This window comes from Acomys minous (assembly GCF_964271855.1).
Source record: "Acomys minous genome assembly, chromosome: 10".
NCBI classification, from domain to species: domain Eukaryota; kingdom Metazoa; phylum Chordata; class Mammalia; order Rodentia; family Muridae; genus Acomys; species Acomys minous.
Genome location: NC_140491.1, coordinates 85,712,158 through 85,725,040, shown reverse-complemented (window position 1 = coordinate 85,725,040; position 12,883 = coordinate 85,712,158). Strand labels below are relative to the sequence as shown.

Below are 12,883 nucleotides of genomic sequence, written 5' to 3'. Positions count from 1 at the left end.
GGAGAACATACAGCCATCACTTTGACAAGTCACATAATCCCTAACAACAATCTCAGCAATTGTTCTTACATCCATAGGTAAGTGTGGCCCTCATGAAGGAAACTTATCTTTGCAATGGACAGAGACCACCATAGAAAACCAGAGCCAATCAAAATGCAGAGTTGTGGACCCCAGTCCCACTGGGTACCTAAGGCTCAAGAAACATTGAAGAAGATGGGGCGGAAAGATGAGAGGACCAGGGAGTTTGCTGTGAGACTGTATCTCCTGGTAATGTCAGAAGTTACTTATACCCATAGACTCTTAGTAACATGGCTGCTTACACATGAGCTGAACAAGCACAACACTGATGGACATGTCAAAGTAGATGGGGGAAAGACTAGGAGGCCCCAGTCCTACACAAGAACAATAGGCAATTAAAGAATACTGGGGGCAGGAGAAATAGTCTCCCCAGGAAAAAGCACAATTGGTTATACAACACCACTGGTCACCCCTAAAAGCATTATATAGAATGAGCAGGTTATATTTAGGAATATGCATATATAAATATGTATATACATACATACACACACATATATAAACAGGTAGGCATGCTAAAATTAATCAATGTAAAAAGGCCATGAATAAGAAAAAAAGCAAGGAGGGGTACATGGGAGGGTTTGGAGGGAAGACAGGAAAAGGAGAATGATTGAAGTGTATTCTCAACTTTTTAGTTGTGTTGTCAGGAATTTTGTCACATCCATGGGAAACTGAGTAACACACAGAATTACATTCCTATTGGTCTGACTATAATGTGAGCCACAGCCTTGACCTATGTAAAGCATAGTTGCTATACTAGCAGTTATTGGATAATTTTGTATCCAGAATATCCTACTGCTTGAAAAAGCCTTTGTAACAGTTTTCAGCAGTGCTCAGGAAAACTCAGAGCTAGACTTACTATTTAACTGTAGGAAGTCTGCAGTCTGTCACCCACACCCCTCCCTCTCATAGGAACCCACATTCTGCATCTGGCTCCATGGTTCTAAGCCTGTTTCTTAGGCTTGTCTGCTGCTTGGAACTGACCTTGTCTAGTTTCTGTTTATCTACTTGCATTCCTTACTTATTTCTGATTCTCCCTGCACTTCAGGATTGAGTCACAGCACTCGATTTCTAGTTTAAAGCTAGCTCATTCTGGTAGTCTGCCCTGCTACTTTGTGGCTTTCTCTAGTTGTACAAAGAAACCTATCAATTAGTTTGGTGAGCTAATTTAACAACAAAGGACAGACAAAACTAGAAATCTGATTTTTAGCAAGCTGTATTTTAATTTCTCTGCAGGGACTAGTGATATAATTTTATTTCTTACCTAGTTTGACCTAAAATTAAATTATAAACATTGACCAGTACATTCTAACTATAACATAAAAGCAGCTTTTTTTCATTTGATTATTTAAAAATGCCTTCAAGAATATTTTAATAGCAACCTTGAAAATGATTACATAGTACTGTAGGATTTTTAAAATACCACAGTATCAAGCAGTGATCTCCCTGCAATTCTATCACGGAGAACTAGTGATTTAAGAGCAAGTATCAGCAATGCAGCACACACCCTGCCTTCACTTTCAATATCTAGGTCACACAGACTACTCTGAATACTGTGAATAGAAAGAAAAAAGCAGGAGGATTTTGAGAGAGCCACCGAGAAACCATAATGGCATTTGAATAATGAGAAAAATAGCACAACATGGTTTTAAAAATAATAATTTCTATGTAAAATAACAGATAATACCTTAAATATGAACTTCTGTATTATGTAAACTGAACAAAACCTTTGAGAAGCATTATTTACTTAATATAATGTCTTTTGTCTCCACCACAGATGTGTGTGTGAGTGTGTGTGTATGTGTGTACTGAACAGCCAGAAGCAGACAAAAAGGGCATGCACTGAAAATAAATGCATTGCTAATCAAAAAGCATATGCAATTTTCAGAGAAATCCTGCAGCAGTGAGCAGCAATCTGAAACTACAGCTTCCATTTACAGTAAAGGCAAATGAATATAATAATAATTATATCTAAAATTTTTTATTTACAATAAAATCTTAGCGTATGTATAATATATTTTAATTATGAAAAATGCATAATGCTTTAGAAATTTCATAATAATTCTGTTGTTACCTATATTGAGTCTAAATGATCTTAATCTATTTTATTATTTCACTTGAAATATAGTGAATTTTTTATCTTATAGATTCAAAGCATCTTGCTTTTTTCCCAAACTGTATATAAGGGATAAGCAACAAACATATTCCTCAGCAGAACGGAGAGCCCCAAGAACCTATAACAATAAGTATAACCTTCATATCCATTAAATTATTATTTTTATTAAATTATAATTGTGCCACTTACCCCTTTCCCTTTTCTCCCACTCATGTCCCAATGCCCCTACTCCCTCTCAATTTTATGGCCACTTTTATTTTTTTTTATTTTTTTATTTTTATTTTTTTTTTGGTTTTTTGAGACAGGGTTTCTCTGTGTAGCTTTGGCTGTCCTGGGCTAACTTTGTAGACCAGGCTGGCCTCGAACTCACAGCGATCCGCCTGCCTCTGCCTCCTGAGTGCTGGGATTAAAGGCGTGCGCCACCACGCCCAGCTCCACTTTTCTTTATTTTTAAGGGAGATAAAAAATGCAGTTTTCGCCAAAGGTGGTGCATGCCTTTAATCCCAGCACTTAGGAGTTCAAGGCCAACCTGGTCTACAAAGCGAGTCCAGGACAGTCAAGGCTACACAGAGAAACCCTGTCTCGAAAAACCAACCAACCAAAAATTGCAGTTTTCTTAACCTGTCTGAAAAGAGCCTTTCACTTTGCAAGCACAACAGTTAAGAAGAGCAACACACATACACACACACACACACACACACACACACACACACACACACACACACGTAAGGAATACATACAAACATAACCTCATAAAGATAGGATCCACATTATCAAAAATATCTCCAATCAGTGCAATCTCTTTAACGTAAACACTAATAAGTACTCAACCACTTATGAAAGCACAAGAACACCAGAACACATACGGTCCTACTATGTTAGCTTATGTTGCCACAATTCAAACTGTATCCAAATAATGATTGCAAAATTCCAATTGGTCTGGGTATATTTCTGCTTTAAAACTTCGTGATTTTATTTAAAAACAATGTAGAACACCTATTTTTATTTATTTCAGGACCCAATAAAATAACATTACAGGGATTAAAAAGTTAGTAAAATCACAAGACGTGGAGGATGGGCCACCAAAAGATGAGAAATTTCAACAAATTAATGTGAGTTGGAAAGAGAATTGCCAGAAAACCTTGGCCCAGAGTAGTTTTGGGCGCATTAGTGTATGGAACCACAGAGAAGGTCAGGGGCTTAGAGACTAGTGACAAGAGAGGAGCAAGGAGAGGGGAGGGCTGAAAACTGGAAGAGGAATTGAGTATTTGTACAGGAAAATGTATTTCCATTCACTGAGGTCAACCACAAAACCATTCACCATCTAAGAGACTCAAATCAGTAAAGCATACATTTGGGACATAGCACTGAGGGGTGTACTCCACTTCCTGAAGGGCATAATTCCCCTGCCCCCAAATCCTAAATCTGTCTTTGAATGTTACAAGGTGGATGGTTTGTTACCTGGAATCCTAGAACTTAATGAAAAGTGGTTAGACAGGTAACAATTGATTCTCTTCAGCACATTCTTTTAAAAGTGATCACTTTAAAATATAATGATTATAAAAAGAAATTAGTATTCCTTTTTATGAATTGTGAAGTTACATTTTATATAGCATTTAAAAAACTTTGTTTGCCCTAAACAGCACCTTAAAATGTGCTTTTTCCTTTTTGAGTAAGGATATATACATATCCCTTTCTACTTAAGACCAAACTGGCTCCTCCTAATATTAAAGTCGGATACATTTCTGATAAGAATAGATTTCTAACACCTATAATTTTGAAAATTTGACTATTAACTCATAGACTCATTACAGAAGATGCAAAATTTATAGAGAAAAAAAAATCTGTGTTTCAGTAGTGCCAACTAGGACCCAAGGGGTGAGAAAGGCCAGAGTGATACCGGGCAGGCAGCAAAGAGAAGATGAGAAAGATGCAAGATCATTTCATGGAATGGGCCGTTGGAAAGCACTGTGGTGAATGATGCAAAACTGCAAAGAAAATCAAAGATAGGTAGAAATTCTAAGAAAACTGAAGCATGATCAAAGTGAAGAAATAAAAGATTAAATGGCATTATGATCATTAACTAAAAAACTAATTATTAAGTGGCATCTGTGCAAATGGCACAATGGCAGTGGTGGAGAAAATAATAAGCAGAAGTTGAAGCAGATCACTCTAATCGATTGCTATTGTTTTCTTGGAGCTTATTGCCCAGTAAAGTGTCAATGAATTTATGAAATTAAGCAAAATACAAAATTTATATTAAAATAAAGCATAAACAAAAACATATTATTGAACAGAAACCCCTAGGCCTAGGAGTTTTTATCTGAGCAGTTACTAATTTAGTCAAGAACTTAAGGAAGAGACGGATAAAGGACTGTACCTACTGGGGTAAATTTGTCCTGGAGCAAACCACAATTGTGAAGTTTAAAAAAAATTTTTTTTATTAAATGATATTTAGATTGAGGGCTAGGAAGATGACCCAGGGGTCAAGAGAACTTGGTTCTACTGAAGAGCACCTGTGTTCAGTTCCCAGAATCCACATGATGGCTTAGATCCATCACTGTAGATCCAGGAGATCTGACACCCTCTTCTGACCTTTGAAGGCACCAGACACACATGTAACAACCAGAGAAAGCATCGAAACACATAAATGAAAATAATGCAGATAAATTGTATAAAATAACACAATTATGTAGATACTTAATTATGGTTTTAAGACAGACATAAATAACATTGCTTATAGAAATATCAAAATAAAATAATCAAGGGCAGAATCATAGACGATGAGTAGGTGAAGGATAAGTAGGGACTATTTAGGACTTAGCAACAATCCCTGACCAGTACTTATAGTTAGTGGGGCAGAACTTATGTTGATACCAGGAGGTGAGGAGCTAGATATGAGACCAAGGAAAACAACAGCTGTGTGATGGTAGTTGTGTCTCCTGCTGGGTCAGAGTACACTTCTGTGAGTAAACATTCATTTTTTTTAATGTGCATTGGCGTTTTGTCTGCATGTATGTCTGTGTGAGGGTGTCAGATCTTGGAGTTATAGCTGGTTATAAGCTGTCATGTGGGTTCTGGGAATTGAATCTGGGTCCCCTGGAAGAGCAATCAGTGCTCTTAACTGCTGAACCATCTCTCCAGCCTCAGGGTAAACCTTCTTGAAGGTGCAGTTACATTGTTATCACTATATCACAAACTAAGGCCTCAGAGGACTTTCCAGTTGTCACGCATATTCAATAATGAAGGGTCCACCACCCCTAAAGATGCTGTCACAACTGCAGTAACGCTATGTTGTGGTTTAAAGCACTCCCTTGCCTTCTAAAAGCATCAAAGGGAGACCTAGTCCTCCACGACCTCAGTGGGGAAAAGGCTCATCTTAGTCTCTATGTATATTTTCATAAAATTCCTTAAATGTCACAGTGCAGAGCCCAATGGGCTACTACTGCCCCTGTATGAGACCCTGCTCTAGACTCTTGTTAAAATACATGCTTTGTGCTGTTTTGTTAACTAAACTTGTTTTAACAGTTTGTGTTTCCACTGAACCCTTCTTTCCTTTGAGAAGACAAGACCGTGATGGACTGAAATATCTGAAGCCACTACCCAAAATAAATCAAGGTTACTTTATTTCACTCATATACTCGTCACAGTGATGGAAAATCTGGTGAGTATGATCCCCAAACCCATCTTGAACGTTATTTCACCATTGCAGTGAAGGGACAACATAATCTTCCTCTGATAAAGGAAAATATTTAATGCAGAGCTGGCTTACAGTTTCAGGGGTTTAGTCCATTGTTATCATGGCATGGCAGCTTGAAAGACATGGTGCTATGAGGAGCTGAAAGTTCTGGAACTTCTGTATCTTGATTGGCAGGCAGCAAGGGGGAGAGTGTATTCCACACTCCATGGAGCTTGAGCATATATGAGACCTCAAAGCCCACCTCCACAGTGACACACTTCCAACAGCAAGGCTACACCCATTCCAACAACCCATCCTAATAGTGCTAACCCCTCTGGCCTAAGGAATCACACACATGAGTCTATGGGTGCTATACCTATTCAGTCTGCCACAACCATCTATGGGTTCTTTATCGCTTGACAAAAATCTTTATTTCCCAAAGGGTGGCTTTAAATCTGCAAGAGCCATTCCTGAACAGCCATCCACAATAAATCTGCTGGACCCTTTCTAGTAAAGCCCCATTTATTCTGGTCTCTTCCATATCTGAATAAGCTTTTGAAATCTTTTCAGTTACTCCATACATTTTAAAATGAAGGTTTACATGATCAGAATTCTATCCACAGTGTGCAGTCCATTAAATAACAGAATAAATAGCAGCTTAATTATGTATAAGGTTATAGGCATAAGGTTATTGTGTAATTCAATTACTGATTTCTGTAGCCCCCATATCTGGTTGCAATCCTTGTTCTGAGAATCTTATGTCTCAATATTGTGTAAACAGTGCTCCCCAAATGTCCCCCGACAGGCTCAGATTACAGCCAATTGCTGAGAAGGGGAGAGTTAGGGCTGGACTTCCTGCCAGCCAAGGCAGGACGAGGAGTCAGAAGAGGAAGTAGGTGATTCAGCTATGAGAGCAGTCCAGGTGACATAAGGAGAAGGAGCTGGAAAAGGGAAAGCTACAAAGCACAAATATCTCTGGGATGTAAGCTGGAAGGAAGCCAAATTAGCTTTGAGGGTAAAGAATAGAGTAATAACTGCTCAGCTATTATGTTGTGAAGCTTATTATTAAAATATATAAAAATATCAAAGAGTCTCAGTTATTTGTGTGATAGCCGGGCTAAGAAAGAAACAGAAACAAACACAGTTTTACAAAATTAACCATAAAAAGATCTCTGTGTTAGAAGAAATAAGAAGTTTTTGAGAACCCAGGGTGCAGAACTGAGGTAGAGTGTTGCCTTACTATGTTCATGGCTCTAGGTGGGATCTCTAGTACTCTCAGACTTCGTGTCTAGTCTGAAAATATATTAAGAGTGGGAAGAATAGAGTGACAATAATCTTAGTAAGAAATTGAATGTGAAAAAGCCTGTTTCCAACTTTTAACAGAGAGAAATATTGATGCAGACATTTCAAAAACCAATACTAAAGTTTGACACACAGTAGGCCCTCAGCAACAAACTGAGGTCATTATTTCAAGCTAATGAGCTCCAATTAGGATCAAGAGGAAAGGGGGGGGTACTTTGAAATGCGTAACTGCTTTACTATTATAAATTGCACTTAAATTATTTTAAAGATTAACTAGAAATGATGAAGTTTTATGCTTTATCAAGGAAAGTAGAATAAGTTTGGGATGGTTAAGAAAAATGATGTTAGCAGATAAAAGGAGCGATTTTAAATTATAAATTTCTACAGACAGGAAATACTTTCAAATCTGTTTAGTTTATCACATGCTATTTATACCCTTCCACATACTATGTATGCTATGTATACTCTTTTGTAAATGAGATGATAATAATAGAGTTGTGAGTTAGAGCAGTGCTGGCTTCTCATGAGCCTTGTACCCTGGGCATTTAATGTTTAGCATCCTTACCAATGTGATTCTGGAGACTGAGAACTAGAAAAGGCTTAGTGTGCTTATTTTTTTCAGTGACACCTATTTAAAAGATTACATATATTTTCTATGACTTTCAGATACAAGGTTTTCATTAGAGGAAGTAGCTCTGAAGAGAAAATGGATTCTTTCAACAATGGATAAACAAGTAGACACAACCCCAAGTCTTATCACTTTCAGAGGACTTTCAGTACCCAGTTCATAACTTTACCACATCTGACTAGAAGAAAACTTGCTTTTCTGTGAGGGTATCAAAATTCACAACCATAAATTTCCCATGAAATTCTAATAAAAATGTGAGATGAAGTTCACTTCGAAGAAATTTTACCTTATAGAATAAACATTCAACATAGTTGACCACAAGCTGGGTGCAGTAGTGTACGCCTGTAATTCCAGAGGCAGGCAGATCTCTGTGAGTTTGAGGCAAGCCTGGTGTACAAAGTGAGTCCAGAACAGCCAAGGTTATACAGAGAAACCCTGTCTTGATACATCGTCTCCCCCCAAACCAAAACCAAACAAACAAAACAAATAAAACATAGTTGAATACAATTTTAAATAGTGATTACATTCTTGGTGTTAACAGTTTTAGATATGTATTTCTGAAGGTAAATAAAATACATAGGCTAAAACATTAAAAATGAAAGAGCAAATGAGAACTTTATGAAGATATCTTGTGATGGTAATCTGGCATTGTTCTGTTAAAGCTTGACTCCTGACATGACCCTTGAGATAGTGTCCAACCAGTTTCCTTCTCTCTGGTATTACAAACAATAGCCACAGAAGAAGGACCAGTTCTGAGAGTGAATGACTAGCCAGGAGCATATGTGCCTCGAGGCTTTGCCTGAGGCCCACATCTCACCTAATCATTATTCACAATCCCTTAGAAAAGCCTCAAGTTAAAACCCTGTTGGCTACTTATTCATTTAAAAACATTCTTTCTTATACTTTGATGACTTCAGTTTTTGTTTAATTCATGTGTACTTTCAGATACAGCTAGAACTAGCAGTAAAACTTAGTAGCTAATCTGAGTGTTGGCTTCTTTGATGCATTTATAAAAAGATATTCTAATAACAAAAATGTCTATGCATGATATTATATAACAAAAGCAACAGGGCATATAAAGACCTCCAAGGTACATGAAAGGAAGAGATAATGGAGAGGAGTTCCATGAGCTTAGAATTTTATAAGACGGTTTTCTTAAGGTAGCTTTTATTTGAAAAACAAAATAAATTCAATAAATGCAAAAATGAATTTAAAGAATGTAATGCTTCTGAATCCAGGGATAAGTTAGAGTCACATCATAACAAAAACTCATTTGATTCCTGCTTTTACTTAGATGGAAAATATGTGTATTATTTATTGTCATATATTATACTGGCGTTTTTCATTCTTACTTTACTTCTAGGGCATGCAATCCTTTCACTTTGCTGTTTGCATCAATAGATTGTAAGATACAATTTCTTACTAAATATTACATTAAAGCCTCTGTGCAAATCACACCATACCATACTTATTAGTATCACTATTATTAGATAGCTAAAATAAAAGTGCTGGTATGGAGAAGGAGGTTCATTACTAGAGTGAATATAAATTAGTTCTTCCATTGTGGGAAAACAACTATGAAAGTTCCTCTACTCTACAGCATGGTCATTATACTTAAAAAAACAACATACTGCCTACTCAAAAATGGTTCTGACAGCATGGCTCTGCACAAAATCTATAATAATGAAAAGTAAGGGCTATGGTAATTAATGTGAGGTAGTCATTCCACAGTATACAAACGTATCAGTATACCAGGGGAAATAAGCTCTTCCCTTAAGAAGAGCAATTGAGAGTGCTGTGTCTCAGACAGCCCAGGCCAGAATCACTGCCAGAAGAGATACCATCTTCTACTTCATGGAGATATTATGAGGACTGAACAATTTAAAGTAGCAAATCAATATTTGGCACACATATTCGTTATTATTGTTAGTATTAACTCTCTAGAACTTTATTTGCTTTTCAAAAGTCATTACAGATAATTGAAAGAAAACTTCCAATATGGTGACTTTGGAAAAACTTGAAGTTTAACTTTCTGCTCTTCTCAATCAAAAGAAAGAAAGAGTTGCTATTACTCCAAATATGTTGTTTTAAAAAGATTTCTGTTGTATTTATTCAGATGTATGATGTGTCTAAGTGTGTGGACAACATAAGCAGGGGTGCCTCAGAGGCTTGGAGATATCTTGGATCTCCAGAGCTAGAGTGGCAGAAGGTTGTGAGCCATTGGGAACCAAACTCCCAAACTCCAGTTCTCTGCAGGAGCAGCAAGTGCTCTTATATACTGAGACATCTTTCCAGCCTCCCTAAAGATGTGGATTTTTTTAAAATTAGAAGACCATATACATAATTTTTACACCTATGACTAAGATTTACTTTTCATGCATGTCTTTTCCATTGAAAGGACAAGGGAGTGAGTTGCCATGGTATCTTTTTAAATTAAGAATTGCACCTGACAATAGTTTGCAGTTATTCTGGCTCTAGATATCATGGGGATATTTCCCCAATATTTTATGATGAGCTACTACTAAATTTACTATCAGATTCCATAGATGACCCTAAGAAGATACTCCTTCCATCTCAACTGATACTTTAAAAATGAACCAGATGCTGATTGCATCATAAGATGTAGCATTATATTCTGCCTGATTCAAAGATATAAAATCAACTGCTGCATTATGGGAGAAAGCATATAGTAACTTTTTGCTTAAAATATTTAGGAAAGTTTATGTTGCTACATCCACAAAAATTCAATTTAAGACAGTCTTTCTGAGATTTGAAAAATAAAATATACAAATGGTCTAAAGAAGAATTATAGTATTAAATAAGATACTTCTGATACAAAAATCAAATAAGCTTTTGGTGTAGTTTGTGAGCATTCTGCTTTTACTATATAAATAATAGCCATTTTTTGGTAAGTAGTTTATACTTCTTATAGGACTAATTTTGAAACAGCAAATTAAGTAACATTAATCTTGGTTATGCTGATGTATAATGTAATATTCTAAGTATATGGCAATGGAAGTATGCAATTTCAGCCAAAGAGCCACAAAGGTAAAATATAGGTTATGTAAAAATTATATCTAGAGTCAGTGTGTACCCTAAAGGACTAACAGATGACAACCTATAATACCTGTAATTTACTTAAAAATAAAGTAACACATAAAGTAAACAAGATTATCCACAGGTTCTTAGATATTGATGCCAAATTAGGAATGTGAGGATTCATTACTAATATTTTTACTACTGCTTAAGATTTACATACATGAGTATTGTATTAATTTCATTTCCAGCACACTCTCTTCTCTCTCCAACTCTTTCTATGGTCCTCTCTGACTTCCTCTCAACTTAATGATTTAATCACTGGAGCACCTGTCCCAGGGGACGAGTGCATCTCCCTCTTTCCATAGCCACTGGCTGTCTATAGCTCTTCATCTGTGGCTGGGGTCAAGTGAGACTTTCCCATCCATGTTGTGGCATCAACCGGTGTTTTAACTGTTCAAGCCCTGTTTAGGTTAGCACATTGCTAAGATTTCACGGGTGCAGTTTCTTGTCACATAGAGAGCACTTCTGACAACAGAAATCCTTGTCCTCTGTCTCTTGTTTTTGTCCCCTCTTATGTGATGTCCCCTGAGCTCTAGATGCAGGGGTTGTGCTGCAGATATGCACCTTATAGTCACAGTACTAACTTCCCTTGGGAAGAAATGAAACATACACAACAAAATCAAAACATTACAGCAAAAGATTAAAGAGTGAAAATTCAAGAGGCATATTAGAATAGAAAAGATTTACACATTTAATGTTTGCTTTTTTGAATAATGTGTTTCCCCCTATAGACAAAGCTTGCCTTGAATGCTTGGCAATCTTATTGCCTCAGCCTCACCTTCCCAAGTCTTGAGATTGCTAGTAGCAGCCACCACTTTCAGTGTAGATTAACATTTGTAATATGATTCTTGATTCTTATTTTTTAAAAAAACCCTCCAAAATGTCAGCATGGCAAACAGTGAGATATTCACAAAAGAATGAAGAGTTCAAATAAATATAAATGTCCATATCACTGATGATAATATAAAATTAAAATGTAATAAATTTTCATTAGATTTAAGAACAAAAACAGTTAATGCTTCTCTCATCTAGAGTCCCACTAGAACCCTACCCAGATCTAGCCAATGGACAGAACACTCTCCACAGTAGAGTGGAGAGTGGGATATTACTTTCTCACATACTCTGGTGCCTCATATTTGACCATGTCCCCTGGAGGGGGAGATCTGGTGGCACTCAGAGGAAGGACAGCAGGTTACCAAGAAGAGACTTGATACTCTATGAACATATACAGGGGGAGGTAATCCCCCTCAGGAACAGTCATAGGGGAGGGGAATATGTGGAAAATGGGAGGGAGGGAAGAATGGGAGGATACAAGGGATGGGATATCCATTGAGATGTAACAAGAATAAATTAATAAAGGAGAAAAAAACAGTTAATGCAAAAGTTGACAGAACTACAGAGAAACAGGTACTCTTAGGAAGTGTTAGTAGGATGTAAATTGGTAGATTTACTAATCCATTGATGAACCAATGTGATTTCAAAGAATTTATGGTAACTAAGTTAGCATTTCAAAAGTATTCAGTGGGATGTGATGCATAGCTGTGTTTCTGTATATGAGTATATCTAAATTTAAGGAGTGCATGCTTAAGAACAAAGAGCATGTACTCTTGGAAACCATTGTAAGGCATCAGACACCAGTACAGAGATATGCACAGGATGTACATAAAAGTCATGTTTACTAGGGAAAATTAGAAACATCCCAAAAGCAATCATAGGAAAAAAATGTGGTCTTATTATTAAACTGAAGTATTACAAAGCAGTTACAAATAGTGAGATGAGTGATAGTTACTGACATGAAAAGCTTTGCAGCAAATCACTAAGTAAAAGAAGCAGGACAGTCACAGGACATTTATGTCTCACCCTTCCTAGTCATAGTCATAATCACACAGACATCTATTAAATATAATTTATCCAGTAGCTCAGAAAAGGATGTCAGAAAACACCCAGCGTATCTCAAGGTTGTAGTATTATTATGGTTTAATGC

At 36.7% G+C, this 12,883-nt stretch overlaps 1 protein-coding gene across 4 annotated transcripts in view; it reads right to left on the bottom strand.

Annotated features, from left to right (window-relative positions):
* The window catches only part of MBD5 (methyl-CpG binding domain protein 5), a 374,269-nt gene that overhangs the window by 139,059 nt on the left and 222,327 nt on the right, over positions 1-12,883 (bottom strand). The gene's annotated exons all lie outside the window — the stretch shown is intronic.